Source organism: Dromaius novaehollandiae, chromosome 1 (genome assembly GCF_036370855.1).
Source record: "Dromaius novaehollandiae isolate bDroNov1 chromosome 1, bDroNov1.hap1, whole genome shotgun sequence".
NCBI classification, from domain to species: domain Eukaryota; kingdom Metazoa; phylum Chordata; class Aves; order Casuariiformes; family Dromaiidae; genus Dromaius; species Dromaius novaehollandiae.
Window position 1 is genome coordinate 43,628,672 of NC_088098.1, and position 14,479 is coordinate 43,643,150.

At 38.1% G+C, this 14,479-nt stretch overlaps 1 protein-coding gene across 3 annotated transcripts in view; it reads right to left on the reverse strand.

Annotated features, from left to right (window-relative positions):
• The window catches only part of MGAT4C (MGAT4 family member C), a 159,917-nt gene that overhangs the window by 39,649 nt on the left and 105,789 nt on the right, over positions 1-14,479 (reverse strand). Inside the window, exon 2 of one of the 3 annotated variants that reach the window (XM_064509898.1) lies at positions 11,850-11,981. The exons of the other annotated variants lie outside the window; for them this stretch is intronic. The gene's annotated coding sequence lies outside the window, so the exon portion shown is untranslated. The remainder of the gene's footprint in view (positions 1-11,849; positions 11,982-14,479) is intronic. 3 annotated transcript variants of the gene reach the window in all.

Genomic DNA, 14,479 nt, shown 5'->3' on the forward strand with positions numbered 1-14,479 from the left:
CCTAGGACTGAAGTTCACTATTTATATTTTGCATTGCTTATACAATATGACAATAATAACTATCTACCATAATAGCAATTCCAGCTCCTGACACATGCCTCAAAATTAAGTGACTCTTTAATAAGGACTTTTTTCATTGTGATAGAGGAAATAAAGGAACACAAGTCAAGCTGACCAAAGACAGAGGCTGCTGTGAAATGCAAATAATAGTGAATTGAAAGAAGGCTGGAGGAAAAATCCTTGGTTTGTGCAAACTGCATTGTCTACTGGAATCCCCATTTTTGCCAGCTGAGGAACTGTTCTTCAGTTCAAATCATTTTTTTTTCTAACCAGTTTTTTTTCATATCAATTAACAATGAAAAAGAAGGTAATTAATGAGTGTTGTTTCATCAGTTCTCACTAGATTGACACCAAAAGTAATTTCTGATTATTTCTTTGATGTCTATCATCTACTAAAAAAGGGACTCTTAGACTCAGACCTAGAAATAATTTAAAAATAAATTTAAAAGTTACTTAAACTTTCATATATTGCCTATCTATAAAATATATATTATCCCCAGATTTCTTTGTCCTATGGCAGTACCTTAAGGTGGATGGCTTCCAGTGTTCTTGTAGAACTGTACTGGGACTTCACACCAAGGTTCTTTATTATCTTTTTCCATCAAGGAGATTTTCTTTTGTCTAATAGTCATCATGGATCACAGGCAAGTTTGTCCCTGTGCCACATTCTTCAAGCACTCATCCATTAATACCTTGGCACCTAGCAAGTGCCTTTCACATGGTACATGTCCCCCTTAGTCGTCTGCCAGAAACGAATGCTGGCAGCAGCCCTGAAGTCTATTCATTGATCCTATACCATTTCTGGAGCACAGCTCTGCTCAACTTGAGGGAGCCTGTGCCAAGCCTGCCTATTTTTGTACTACCCAGTCACAACTCTCGTTGCCTAATATAAACCTCCAGGGCTCTTGGGGATTTTAAGGAGGGAATGCAGAGGAAGGAAGGGACCATTTACACATTTAACAAGGTGAGTTTATAAACTGTAAATGGAGACACTCCAGCATAAACAAGGATAACAGTTATAGGATCTTACAAACCCATTCCTAAGGGATTTCACTGTCATTTGCCTGGTTAAAATTATGAGTCTAACTAGAACTGGCCAGAAAAAAAAAAAAAGTTATTTTCTTTAAACCTGGCAGCTGATATCATCTTATATTGTTGGTTTTCCCAGCAATACAGATGCTTTTAAGTCTACAATATGTGCTGTAACATTTAAAAGCTTAACTGGGTGATTTAAAGAACTAATCTAATGTGAACTCTAATTTCTGTGGCCTTCAAAACTGACCCATAACATTTTTTTACTTCTGTGAATAAATGCTAGATAATGCAGGCATGTAAAAGACTTACCATTAGAATTTAGTGGAACAATAAAAAATAAGCTTAGACTTTTTAAACAGCCTTAATTAGATTTTCCATTTTTAGTCAAAGGCCATTTTCTTTTAGTGCTTACCTGTATTCTCTTTTATTTTCTTTTCCCCTGTTGAATTCTATAGTTAATGTATATTATTTGTATTCTAAAGTTTTACACAGCCACTGTTTTTACATTCTAGAAGGGCAGCTTGCCTCCTAAATGGCCAGTGTCTGCTAAAGGCCATTTGATCACTTTAATCATCTTTACTACTCATTTGGGAAGATGAACTTGTGAATTGTTACTACGTACTGTGTTGAAATAGTGAAGAAGGTTATCATGTGTGCATTCAAAGCAAGCCACTCCTGTTTTTCCAGTCTCAGCAGAAATTTAAACAAGCTGATATTTCATTCAGAAACTGAGATTTCTGGAATAAAATGCTCTTTTCTCATTTACATGGTGTAGGAGAAGTGATGGCTCCTCTCAGGCTGACAAAGTTACTCTGGTGCTAATCTCATGTAAAAGACAGAAATGGCAATGAAGTGATGTGCTGGGAAGAGGTTGGGGAGTGGGGGCTGAGAAGACAACAAAAACCTCACAGCCTTAAACCCACAACATGAACCCCCAGACATTTCCAAAGGACAAGTTGTTCATAAGCTTACAAAAAATTCAGGCAGCCCTTGGCTCCAGTTTAGTGCTTGGAGCTCGGCGAAGAGCCTGCGGTGCCAATAAAGCTACTCCCTCCAGTGACCCACACCAGGACAGGTTGTGCTGGGAAAGGTCTCTGCCAGCGAAGCTGCGTCGAAGTAGGTCATGCCAATGAGAAATTCAGCTTACTCCCACCCCTCAAGAATGTAATGCTTTCCCCAAATTCAAAAATCTCATGTTTCAACATAGAAATACTGGATCAAGTAGAAATTTCCAAATACTACATAGTTGCAAAGAGCATATATTAAACTGCACACACTATTTATTGCAGTGCCTCTTTCATACATACTGTTTAAAGGGCAAAAGAACAACACAATCTTAGGCAAAGTGGAAGACTATGCACATCCAATGCATTAATACAATTTCTGATAATGTTTTCAGTCTCCCAAATATCTGTTCACACAGAAAAGAAAGGCAGAGGGAGGAAAGAGACAAAGGAGAAGAAAAAATCAAAGTTAAAACAGTTGTTTTTGCACAGCTTTAGAACAGTTCTGAAAATATGAGTGATGGATGATAAAACTTTTTGGTTTAATTTAGTTTTCATTTTATTTTGACTAACAAATAACTAGCACTGTGCCTGGGGGTAGAACAGAAACAGAAATATGAGTAGGTAAGTAGTGATCCACTATTACTCAGTAGAAGCCATTAAAAATACCAGTATGTGTTACCTTTAATCCCATGTTTGCTACACAGTTATCAAAATTCTCTTCTGTTATAGATATAGGGGCAAAGCCATATTAATTTCAGATATTAATTTCAGAAATCTGATTCCCAGAAATAAAATGCAGTCTTTAAAATCATGGAGCTTGAGTTATTTTCTTTTTCCCTTTAGCTGTTACCTGTTCACATTCTTCATAACTACAGGGTGTCCCTGTTGATCCTGAGATGTATTGTTTTCAAGTAAAACAGTAAAATGAAATAAAAATACATTAAATACAGTGATATTTTTAGTTAAAAGTGATGTTTTAGAATTGCATGGGGGCTTTCATTGTCTCTGAACTTTCAGAGACTAAAAATTCATAGTAGATGATACTGTGTAAAAAATTTGCCTTCAACTGGAAGCTTATGAAAAGAAATAAAGGAAAATATGTATTAAGCATGGAATAGATACTATACATACTATGATGCTTATTTTAAATATTTAATAACAGAGTAGACTGGTTACATACTCTAACATCACATTTCTCTGTGTCGAATAGTATTACAGATATCTATTCAGACCTGATAGTAATTGATCCTAAAAATAATTCTAAGTGAAGGAATAAAATATAGACACATTCAGATACTCCTCAGTGCTTATGATATTCAAAGACCTGAAGATGGATTAATTTAACGTTAATGGATAGCTGAAATTTTCTTTTCATTCAGCTGTGACTGAAGGCTTTGTTATATTTTCTGTTTCATTCTTAAGGAAGAGTTCTTAGTCACATAAATGGAAGAGATAATATCTAACACATTTACATTAACGAAATGTCACTGAGAAGCCCTTTGCTGAATAATAGCACAGGAAATAAAGTTCAGCTTCTTTCATTCATATATATACATATAAAAACTTATATAGTGCTTATACAAATAAGAATGCAAATAATTTTGTTAAAAAAATGCTGAAAACTGTATTTCTCTAATTTAATTACCTAACATTTTAAGCAAGTAAATAAAAATAAGGAATATTGTTGACAGGATATAAACAAAATTTTGTGTATGTTATCATTTTAAACATACAGATATACTTAAATGGTTACTTTATATGAATGCTTTTATTTTATGTTTTACTTAGTGTTATTTTTGTCATAATTATGAAATATAGTTGAAATAGACCAAATCCTTTTCAGTAATAGCACATAAAGACTTTTGAACTGACCTTCTAGAGACTTAAAGTGGTTTTTCAATTTATTGACTTTAGTAGATTGTTAGAAATCTATAACCAGGTGAAGACACACTAAGAATAAAATACAATTCATATAAAAGACTAATGACTTCCTTTTTAATATTTCATCAATCACCAGAATACGTGTTGAAAGCTTACAGGTTGTAGATCTGGTTAAAAGGGAGCCAAAAAAGCTTATTATAGAGTTTTAAAGTGACAACGACTTTCAGAGACTCATAAAACAAGGAGTTTCTTATAACCTCTAGCCTTATTCATCTAAAATTCCTTCGCTTATAAACATTAGGCCCTTTGGCAACCGATTTTTATGAGAAAGTCATAAAAGCATAAGCTTTATATTATCACTCCAGAAGAAAAATAAAGAAGCTTGGTAAGAAATATATACTTTGTGTTTTCCTATACTACTTTCTATTAAACTCCTGAATTAGGAATGTATTCAAAAAAGGTCATTTTTTAGGTTGTCTGAACCAGCTGGTCATTTAATGAATCACTTGACAAAGAAATATATTCTGTGAAATGCCAACTGGTAACCAGCTACTGATGAGCTACCATTAATGCTTGATTAGGCTTTAAATAAAAGCATCCATAGGGAGGTTCACTACATTCGGAAAGGGAGATGAGAAGCTGGCAAACAGCACGGGCACGGAACATCTCAGGAGAAGTGGCACCACATGTGTTCACACAGGGCACTCACATTCTCTCAGTTTTGCAGCCTCTGCAAGCACAGGTCAGGGCCAGAGCTGGGAACCCTTCCAGAAGTCTCCTTTACCTACAGCCTCAAAAACACCGGGTGCTCTGCACTACTTAGTCAGGTGACAGATGTGAGTCTTTACACTCGCATCTGTTGAGCATCTTGTCAGTCTTGATGCTTGCGCCACTGGCAATGAACACTCTCCTACCCTGAGGAGACTGTCAGCAGCAGCCTTGTCTCTCCCTCCTCTCTCCCTCCCAAGATATGTGTTCATGAAAAAACATGCCTACATCCAAGACACACACTGTGAAAAGATCATGACCTCCCCTAACAGAGCTCCACACCAACACACACACTACCGGATTATACAGCACAAATTCCACATTTCCTTGATGGGGGGCAGAGTGTCCCTCTCATCCTTTTCCTTTCCTTCAGAGCTCTGCACACCCCAGCGCCTCCACCAGAACACAGGGAGCTCCATACCAGCTCTGATGCATGGACCCACAGGGAGAAGCTGCAAGACCAAGATAAAACTGCCAGCAACACAGTGCTTCAGTATCACAGTCAGAAGGGGTTGAATTCAAATTTAGGTTCCTACAACTAAGGTCTCAAGAGGCTGAAGGAGAATGTCTCATGCTGACTGGACAGTGAGTAGCTCACTGAGCAAATCCTTCAGGGCGGACACAATTTAAATTGTGATGAACCAATTTAAGTCCACTGTTGGAAGCCAGGTAAGCGGGACAGCCAAGCACAAACAGAGAGCAGGGGAGGGCAATGACAATTTTAGTGCAACAGAGGAAGTAAGAGATGGAACAGGTGTATGACCAGCATGGGAGCCTAAGCCCTAGGACCATCCCTAGGAACAGGCTCCACCACCACTAAAGTTGTTTGCTATCAGGAGGCAAAATGAAAACAACTAGGTGTTCCTCCACTGGAAGAATTTATTTAAAAGATCAGCTAACTACCAGGAGTCCATGGCAAAAAGAAATTGGTTGTTGTCTCACATGGCCACCTCTGGAAATGCAATAGGCAGCCACAAGAAGGTAAACGCCTCAGACAAGGAGTGGTGAAACCTGAGATGTCTGACTGCCAACAGTTTCCCCAGGATGTTGTTAAAGAGACATGAGGCGTACATGACTGCGTGGATTTTTGGATGACATCCTCTGTGGTTCATATCTTAGCATGTGCTTTGCTGGGAAGTGTTGTTCTGGAAGCCATGACTCCTAAAGATATTAAGCAGAGGCTCTGAGTAACAAAACACCTCAAAAGAGGTTACTTCATGCTGTTTACTGAGGCAGCTTCTCATGCAAGCCATGACCTGTGAAATGCACAGTGAATGTCCCCCAACATTGGAAAAAGATACCGGTGAGTTCGCTTCTGAGCATTTTGGCACAGTCCAAGAGTCTGTGATCTTCCCTAACCTTCCTTATCTCTCCCAGCCCAGAAAAGCAGGCTCATATGACAAAAGCCTTCATGAACCCCAAACCTCTGAAGTAGAGAACGCTGGCATTCAAAGCACTGCCCTGAGCCACCCCTACTCCTCTGTTCACCCAGAAGCTCTCCAGAGGAGATAGAGTTCACTCAGCAGCACGTCCAGTGACATATAGCCCTCTGGTGGGTCTGCCACCTGATCCAGAAAACAGTTCTGTTGTTTGCATTTCTGCCTCATGTCTAGGAGGATGCACCCAGTCAGTAGCTGTCAGCCATCCCCCAAATGCTATAGAGGCCTAGCTGTTAGGGAACATATCCCACCCCTCCTCAGGAGCCTGTGCCAGATTATCACCCTGATCCTGGTGGTTTTTGTCACATCAAACACCCCAACGCATAGAACAAAAGAGTGCTTGATATGATCCAAGACACATAGCTGGAGATAGTAGGGCACCACTTAGGATCTGCAGGAGATCTCTGTCTTTCTGGGATAATACCTGAACTCCAGGAGGAATAAGAGCTTCTGGGATGGGGAGTAGCAAGTGAGGTCCTGCTGTGCATAGCCATGGCCTTGGAGGCTAGGCTGAGGTCTACTGGTAGTGAAACAGGTATGGGGTAGGCAGCTCCCTTGCTCAGGGCACAGGAGCAAACTCAGGTCCTGAGCTCCTTCAGTCCCCAGGTAACTTCCTATGGTGAGGGGAGGGCTCCCAATCCCCCACCATCTTCACCACCAGTGTAAGGAAGCCTCTGCTGTCATCCCAGGTGGGACACCAGCAGGGAAGTATTGACTCCTGAGATTCCTGTCACCACCATAGAGGGTATCACTTCTGAGGCCACCACTGCAAAGGTCCCACAGAGGCTCTCCCCGTTACCTCAAGGACACTGCCACTGCTGCCCCTGAAACCAAGAAACACAGAACCAGAACCAGAGCTGAAGAGGATCCCAGGCCTGACAGGACCATTAAGAAAGCTGTCACTAGAGCAAAAACCAGGGCTAGCTGCTGCTACTGAAATGTCTTCAGATCAGCCTTTCTAACATGACTAATGCATACATATGTCATGCATCTCACTAAGGTCAGCAAGACTATTGAACAAGACTATTAACATGAAGAAGAGTTGGCAAGAGCAAGAGTTGGCAAGAGCTGCTCCAGGTTTAATATTCTGATGCATTCAGTAAGTCATTCTGCAGTTCAGAGGCCACTTGTTGAAACTGTCCATTCAAAGCATGCTTCATGCAGCAGGGAGAAAAATTAATTATTGTGCTATCCAGAAGGAAGTACACCAACATACAATATTTCTGAAGTGTTTCAAGTTTCTGAATACATATTTAACAAAAGAATCAACAGTTTAAGTTAAAATTGTTTCTAATGACATTTCTTTTTTTTAACTTTGAATAATCAGATGTATTTATTTTTGTATAAGCTCAGTAACAGAGACTGTCAAATATGCAGATGAGGTAACCATAAAGTCTGTATTAAAAGACACCAGGATTTTCTGATTATTTCAATCTTAAGCTTTTTTTGATAAGGTATGTTTTAGATTAACTATAGAATTAGCTGAAGATAGATGAGATAATAGAAATAAATTTTATCTCAACAGTTAAAGTCATAAACCTCCATGTTTTGTAATGCATTTAGTGCATTTGTCTGTACGAATGCAGGCTGTACCTCTTCCAATAAAACATGTAGCTTACAATTACGAGAGAAAAAGAACAAGAGGGCTTGAGTGCCGCAACAGCAGGAAGCTAAAGGGAAACTGAGATAGCTAAATAAACACAAATTCTCAGAGGTATGTTATACGAGAGAACAAAATCATTCGATACGTAGAAGGGAGTGTAACTAGTGAAAGTGAGATAGTATTAGCTCTCCATGCAGAGTAGTATCATTAATGGAAAGTTTAGTGCCTTTCTGGTAGTCATAACTCAAAAAGAATATTGAAAATTGGAAGGGCTTCAAAAGGCTGTGCAAGAGTGTTTTGGGGGTCTAGGAAATATACTTGATGTTCAAAATTTTAGTTTGCTTTGCTTACTTGGCTAAACTATGTAGTTACATATCTCATGTTCCTGAATATGAAAGGGAGTTTTGAAGCAAAGAAGATTTTGTAGTTCGCAAAGGTTTACTTCATTAGAATAGTTGAAAACATAAAAACTTGGAAAAAGACATTAACCTCCCCCCCACACACATATATTAAGAGCATGAAATTAACTACTTACTGGGCTATAGCAATTATTCTGTCATTTTCAGTCTTTAAAATCAGTGGCTGTGTTTATGAAGTTCTGGTGGCATGTTTGTTTATTCAGGAATTTTAAATGGTCAGAATGGCTCTCAGCATCTCTAAATGGGGAATCTGTTGATATGTCACATGAAGTTATCTTTCCTACTCTGATAGGAGCCACCAATAGCGCAGGAGTTTCTCACACTTTGGGAACATCTCTGGTTCCTACATTCAGTGATTTGCCCAACTTCCGTAGAGAGCAGGCAAGTGAGCCTCAGCACCATCTGCTGCCTCACAGCCTGGCTGGTCCAGATGTGGGGAGCTGTTCGAGGGTGGCACACACATACCCTGACCCACTGGTGTGGATTTCCCATCCATGAAAACCAGGTGTCAGAGGGGTAGAGGATGGTGTTCCTCTGCGTCCTACACCTAAAACTGAGTTCCACTGTGCAGACCCAAACTATGAACACTTTCGCTAATATATTCTGTCTCTTGGGGTATTTCTAAATTTAATTTCAGCCAAACACAGAAAATCCATTAATCCTGATCTACACTGTTTGCACATAGTTTATTTTGTACTTATTGACATTAAATTCAATATTAAAGTGCTATTTTATACCAATTTATTAAGCAGCCTAAACAATACTGTATTATTTTTACAGATGTATCACTTAATGAAAGCCATATAAGAGTCATACAGTGCACAAACCATCCTCAATGAACAGCATAACCAGCAAAAGGCTTTTCACTCACTCCTAGATCAGGTATATATATTTATATATTTATAAAGCCAAAACGCTAAATGCTTATTGATTATGAGATGGAACTCACTACCACAGCACATGGAAATACTGGGATAAATTTATAAAAGCATTAATAATTAAATTCAGAAAAACAATTCGAGTAAAGCTGTGGTTGATGAAAAATATAAGTCAATTCCTATTTCATTATTAGTAAAAGATCACTGAAATATCTTTTTTGCACAAATGCTTTTACATGCATGACTAAGTTTTATTTTAGGACAACACAGTGGTCTACGATCCATTTCAGTTTAAAATTTAAACCCGAGAGTTAAACCCTTGAGGAGAAAGATGTTAATGTAACCTAAACTTCTGCAGTCTTAACAGGAAAAATTTGGTAGAACAAAACTTGAGGAGTTACTGATCAATTTCTATAATGGGAAGGAGGAAAAGACATTTTTGTATATCCTCTGAAAAAATCTCACATGAATTTGCATTAAAACTGACAAAGAGGAAAATTTATTTGACTCTTAAAAAACAAAGTATCTTTGTTAGGCAAGTGATCTTTTAACAGAAAAGCGGCCAGATATTGAGAGCTGCTACTCAACTCCAGATTAAAAAAAAAAAAAGTTCAACATTTATCTTTGCCTATAGATCAGCTGTGTCAAGTCAGTCAAGCCATTTTCCTCTGGCTCTGTTTCTCAGTTTCAGAGAAATCAAGGCCTTAAAGGAATCACCTGGTTATTGATCTAAAGCTTTAGAGCTGTACCAGGCATTTAATCCTGAAGAGTCCACGAACCACTCCACATTCCTTCTTTTACTATAGGTCGGAAAACACTCCTGCTATCCTATAACAAACTGTGATCTACATACCAAAAGTCACAGCATGGGAATATAACTTTCCACCAAAGGGAGCAGGGGAGATCAAAGGCCTCGTCTGCGTACTGCATCTCTGTGATAACAGTGGATTTACTAGGTAAAACCCTCAGGTGTTACCAGGAAGTCAGCTCAAACTACAGAAGAAAGCAACAAAAGCAAATAAAATTAGCAACAACTTCTGTAGATGTAACTCTAGGAAAAAAATTCCTTCTTCATCTGAATCTAGACTTTAGCTTAACTTTGAACAGCCACTTTTCAATGCATCAGAAGAATGCAAAAATTAAAATGAAACAAAGTCCCAGAAGCTACATCATGCCCTCAGAGGGAGGAGAAGTTGGGGGTGAATTTCCTTCATCATCACCTTCGTAAGCTTTGGCCTTTGCTAACTCCTTTTGTAAGAGAGTTATTGCTATCGGCTGCGAAACAGGGGTCACAGTTTGCAAGGAAGCGGAAGCCCAAAGATCACCAGGGAAGCTTTTAGTGGCATCTCTGACAAGTTACAAGGGTAACCCGGAAAGGCAGACTCAGAGTGTAACCCTCCGGCCTTTGCCACTGCTTCTGACGGTAACAGTCCCTCAGACGCAATTTGGTGCCAACATTTTATGAAAAGAACCTTTGAGAAACCCTTAAGAGCTCTTCCCAGCACAGGCAGCAGCATGATGAGGCACTGAATTTTTAAGTTGTCTATAGAAAAAGAAAGGATCACAGGTGGAATTAACAGGCCATCATCAAACCGGTGTAGACGAAATAGCTTTTCTTTTAAAAAAACAAAAGCGTTAATTTCTTTTAAGGATTTTTTTAATGTTTACCTTGTTCAAAGAGGATTTCAGTTTTTAATTTTTTTTAAACAAATTAAAATACAGTTGAATATATACCTATCTTTTAAAATAAATATATGAGTATACGGTTACACTTGGAAAAAAAGAAAAAAATGGACTGAGTGCAGGTTAAAAACACCTCACTCTGGGGACCATTCTATTCCTCAGTGCTTTCAAAGTTAATGTTTTAAGAGAAGTGCACCATTTCAGTTGCTCCTCAAAGAAATTCTTCATGAAAGGAGATAAAAATGTAGCCTATCATATGTAGCACATCAGAAAAATTCAGTAAATGAGCCATAAGAAAAAGCCTCAATACATAATTGTCCAAACTTCTTATCAAGAACATTGAGATGGACTGTGTTCTTTTCCGTGGTTTTAGACACTAACATTGGTGTCAGAATCCTCTGCACACTTTGCCTGTCTTAGGAAGCATTAATGTAATTCAACAGAAAACATCCAAATAACAAGTTTTAAAACATCTCCGTGAGAAACTACCAACCAGGCAGAAAAACCTTACATAATTCAGCTGTCAGCATCTAGAGTTAATATACTGGACTATGTTCTGAATAGTCTGGTTTGTAAAAATGATAAAAAATGGCTCACAGGAACATTTACTGTATGTTGTGTCAGGGGAATACAAATCAAGATTCCTCTAAGATGTTTACAGGGACTGTATTGTAATCTGTTTGTTTGTGCTGCTATTGTTTCCTTGAGCTATTCTAACCGGCCTACTGAATCAAGGCACAGAATGATAAACAAAATCTCCCTGACTTGAAAGATTTCTCTTCGTTCCTCCAGGCACAGCATTTGTTGTAACTTTGCCCCATAACCAGGCTGCGCTGCCTAGCTAATTTCTACATGACAGAGGTGGTTTTGAAGTTGCATATTGATCCGGGCTTTGCTAACAAAGCCGTCCTTATTCTCTTCATCCCTGCCGTCAGAGTGATAACCTCCCACCTGCACAATGCCTGGAAGTCGGCTTAAAAGAAAGACATCTAAAATGTTTGGGTGTCTATCATGATCTTATACATTAGAGGAAATTCAGCTCCCTGGGGCTCTCTTAGGGGAGAAAAGGTTTCTACCTCTTCTTCTCATGGTCCTCTGCAGAGGCCCTGCGGCAGCAATGGGTTTTCTCGGTGGACCCCACTCTGTCTGCCCACGCGGGCAGGGCTCCAGCCTCGCCAGGGAACAGTCAGCGATTTTGGCAGGGAGCCCTGAGGGAACACGGGTGAGAAAGGGGAAAGAAGAGGTTATTTTTAATGTTATGGGACTCTGCTAAATACAAATGGAATATCATAAGAGAAAAACTGCTGCCAGAAAGTATGTCACTTGCCAAATGTAGAGGCCTAATCGTAACATTTTGGCAACTGCATAAAGAAAAGTTTGCGAGAATTATCTGTAACAGGAAACATTAGACAGGCTAAATATCAATATTTCTATGAATACAGTACAATACAGTCACGCAGACATGTTTTAGCTAGCTTTGAATCAGAAGGTGATTATATTCAGCTGGGCAGTGGGTCACAAATATATGTGTATGCACATGTATGTACATCTATACATGCATATATAATTCATATATGCTATTAGAAGCAGCTATGACACTTCTAGAAGAATATGACAGCCCTTACTATATATACCTATAAAAATATATATGTTGTAGTAATTATTTTCCTTTTTAAAGTTGCTGTGGCTTCAGTATAATTCATTTTATATAGCAGTAGCTGTAAAAGATGTAGGGAGGTTTAATTCAAGAAAACTGTAACGGTGCCATAAACAGATTTCATTAATCAAACACTCAGTGAAAATTAAAAGAATACTGGAAATAAGAATTGGAATGTAACCTTGCCCAGTGACAATTCTGGTATGATCAATGACCTCAAATTCACAGTATCCAGGGAAAGAAATGAAAGATAAGACATTTCTTATTAATGACCTACTCTTGGAACTGAAAAGCAGCAGTGGGCAAGTGATGATAAAAAAGACTCTTAAATTTTGAGCCGACCGAATTCAAATGCAAAAAACAAGGTAAAGAAACTGAAGGGAATGATTGACAAACCTATAAAAGAAACAAGAGTCCTATAGCACTCTAGAGAAAAAAATGGGAGGAAAAACAAATAAAAGGAGCTCTCCTGTTTTGATTAGATTCTTTGCTTCTAAAAGACAGATAACAGACACACAGGCAAGTAAAATAATCCAATTTCTTGCTATCTCAGACAAAATTACATTAAAAGATTGGTACTGGTGTTGAAAGTCAAGCAGTCAAAAATTAGGAAATACTGCAACTATCTCTGCCTATTCACTCTCAACTTGGCCCCTGGGACATAACTAGTATGATAGTAATATAGTCACAAATTATTATGCCTCAGTTTATCCTGAGGGAACACTGAACTGCTCTTTAATTCCATAATTGGTGAACAAGAAGCCAACATGTTCCACTGCAAATATGAAGGCTAAGTTACTCCCATGAGGAAAAATGAACATATTTTTCTGAAGCACACATGTGCTTCAGCCATGAAACAGAAACAAATTATGGAGTTAATAAAACAGTACAGTTGCTCTGTCTGTCCAGGCCTTGCCTGGTTTAAGATAAGACTTTTAGTTAGGGTAAGAACATCAATTTATTTAATATTGCAAAAGAGACCTGTTGGCCAGTAATGGTATTTCGCTATCTAGGTTGAATTAGAACCAGTAATGAAAAAGTAAAAGGCTCTGCAGAACCAGTCCCCCAGGCTACCCAGTTCCTGAAACATTAAACAAAATACGGTTTAGTTTTAATTTAGTAAACCCATTCAAATCTAAATGTATGAAGACAATCAACAGCTTCATTTTAGGCTTTGTTGCTGAATGCATACAATTGCCAATAAAGTCAATAGGCTATGCAAATGATCAGAAGCTCTTAATATCTTGTCCTTAGTTTTCGTACATTTCAATATTAAATGAACACTGAATTAAAACCATATTAAACATATTTTCATGTGCTGTAGTAAGTGGTTTAAAAATATGTCAGTTTTGAGGATCACATTAAACTTATTTTATCATTCCAAAGGTGCTTATAAGATGCTATAAATTCAAACTGAAATAATAACCACATTTTTCATCTCTGGAGGCCCATGAACCACTGAAATCCAATCACATCTGGAGAGGCATAGAGATGGGTGTCTTAGTATTACTTCAAATAATGCCCACTTATCTGGAATAAGGAAAGAAAAAATATTTATTGTCTACTGCAACATAAAAAAGGAAATTATAACCTATCAAAAGTAAGGTTTTGCATGAAGGCACAATTATAGGAAGATATGTTTTGCCTCCATATTCTGCAGATTTATTTATACCTCAGTAAAAGAACCAATTACAGGAAGAGTTCAGAGCAGGGGTTTCTTTGTATTTTACAGCTTATTGATTAAAGATCTCCAAAACTAGCAGAAAAGAAAGCCAGTTATGAACATAGGAAAATATTTAGAAACATCATTTCTGAAAAGCTGAACCTACATTTGCAAAACCAGTGTCATTAAATGCAGGTACAACTATATCTCAGCATCTAGGAATACAGCAGTGCTAACATTAATGTCACATAAGAGCTATTGAAACAAGCACCATGGCTATTCATGGGAGCAGGACAGAGAATGCATTCATTACTAATGTGTCATTTAGTGTAAACTTCATGTAGACTTTACCCAAATGCTAGCAAAAAATTATGATTGTTCTAAAA